The sequence below is a fragment of the Kryptolebias marmoratus genome, linkage group LG15, assembly GCF_001649575.2.
Source record: "Kryptolebias marmoratus isolate JLee-2015 linkage group LG15, ASM164957v2, whole genome shotgun sequence".
Classification (NCBI taxonomy): Eukaryota; Metazoa; Chordata; class Actinopteri; order Cyprinodontiformes; family Rivulidae; genus Kryptolebias; species Kryptolebias marmoratus.
This window is the reverse complement of record NC_051444.1, coordinates 2,247,589-2,250,114: the sequence shown is the minus strand read 5'-3', so window position 1 is coordinate 2,250,114 and position 2,526 is coordinate 2,247,589.

The following is a 2,526-nucleotide window of genomic DNA, read 5'->3' as shown; positions in this document are numbered from 1 at the left end:
TTATTATTATTATTATTATTATTATTATTATTATTATTATTATTATTATTATTATATTATTATTATTATTATTATTATTATTATTATTATTATTATTAATGTGTTCATGCTGACTAAAATCCAACTACTTCTACAAACTTCCTGCTGCTTTAGCTGTTTTAAAATCTAAACCTTCAGCTCCTTCAGCTGATAGCTGCTGGGACTTCTGGGTTTATTTTTTGTAACTTTTATACTTTTTAAAATATTTAATTTTATTTACATTTTTCCCTCTATAGAAACACACAGAGATCTGTTTGTCTTCTTCTGCTACTTTTAGCTTTTAGCTACCATTCTGAGACTTTTAGCCTTTAGCCTCGTTTGCTACTTTTAGCTTTCAGCTGACATTTAGCGACTTTACGCTTTTAGCTACCATTCTGCAACATTCAGTTTGCAGCTAGATTTTTGCTACTTTGGGCCTTTAGCTGACTTTTTGCTGTATTTAGCTGTTAGCAGTTAGTTTTAGCCTTTTACTACTTTAAGCTTTTAGCCAGCCTTTTAGCTTCCAGCGATGGCCTTTTAATACTTTTAGCTACTGTTCAGTTTGTAGTTAGCATCCTGCTTCTTTTGGCTACCTCTTAATTTGTTTTTTGTTTGTTTGTTTTTGACCTTTTGCTGCTTTTAGCTAGTCTTTGATTACTTTCAGCTTCTAGTTAGCCTCTTGCTAAAATTAGCTTTAAGCTGGTGTATTGCTGCTTTTAGCTTTAACAGCACAGTTTGTTCAGCCTTCTGTTGTTGTTGTTGTTGATCAGTGCCTGAGGCTGCTGTAAGTTCACCCCAAAGCATCATGGGAGTGACCAGACATGTGACCTGGGTGGCCCAGGATCCGTGCGCCCCGGCGGCCCACGGGCCGCTCATTGATGGGGCTTTAAGGGTTATGATACCGGTGATGGTTCGGATGAAACCCGCCCCCTCCCCCTCCTCTCCCTGATTAATAGAGGACTCTGTCGTGCCGGGCTGACATATGGAAGGCGAGGCAGCTGGGGACGGAACCTCAGGCATCCCCGGCGGCCATTAACATATTAGAGACTATTGTGCGGGCAGACAGTCCGACTTCATCCAGAACCCTTCCCGCGCGCGCGTGCGCGCACAGACAGCACCCCTGAGCTGTTTGATATAAGCTTTCAATAATGCATCAGTCCTCAGTCCGACAGCTCAGAACATGGCCGCGTGGCGCGTGCGCTGCTGCTGGAGGCAGATAGATAGATAGATAGATAGATAGATAGACAGATAGATAGACAGATAGATAGATAGATAGATAGATAGATAGATAGATAGATAGATAGATAGATAGATAGATAGATAGATAGATAGATAGATAGATAGATAGATAGATAGAATAAAGCCAACAATAATTTAACATTTAGGACAAATAAAAGAATAAACAGTAGGTGAATCAATCAATCAATCAAAAAACCGATAAATGAAAGAAAATATAATCTTAAAGTTTCTTTGAAGATCAAATTTTCTTCTTTTTTTGTTTATATTTTATTAAAATCTTGCACTTTTTTATTGAAATTAAATATATTTTAATAAATGAGGCCAGTTGGACACTTTACTAACAGGTAGCTAATAATAAAAATAATAAGAAGAAAAAGAAGAATGTTATAATATAATCATTAAATTAACACGTGTGTCACAAGCGTTTTACGCATGTTTCCTGTGTGGATTTCGGAAAAATATGTGGAAAAAACATGACAAATATGTGTGTTTTTTAATAATAATAATGATAAAAAATAACAACTTTAACAGAAAATGAAACTGACGTGAAAATATAATAAATTATCATGTGAAACAAGAGTTCTGCACATGTTTCCAAAGTGGATTTGACACAAAAAAAACTATAAACTTCATAATTTTCCCTGTAAAAACATCTTGTAATAATAATAATAATAATAATAATAATAATAATAATAATATTAGTTGGTCTCCTTACGTCTCGCTCCTCTTCCTGTGGAGGTCACGCGCTGCTCCTTCGCGCGCCGCCGCCTCTGAAAGCCCGACTGAAAGGATCCGGGTTTATATCAGCAAACCGTGATTAATATTACATCAGGAGCAAATTACTAATAATTCATGGAGCCGAAATAAGCGCGAGACGAACCGAAAACATTTCATTTAGAGAGAATTTCCAGAAAATAATTCATCATATTTATTTATTTACTGTCTTTACTTTGTTTTTTTGTTTCTTAAACTTCTGTTTCTCCCAAAAAATATAATTTTAAAATTATTATTATTATTCAAACAATAAATAAAAGGTTCATTTCTTGTTTTTAATAAATAATAACCTGTTGTTTTATTTTTATTTTATGTGAAAAGGTTGAAAATTATTATTAATAATATTTTCGATTTGTTAGATTTTCCTCTTAGTTTCAAACTTATAAAAGAAAAAGAAAAGTTATTAAAATATTAAATTAAAATAATAAACCTTAAATGTTGAGTCACAAGCAGGAGAGCATCGTTTAGTTTTTTTCATTTTTGTTGATTTATTAG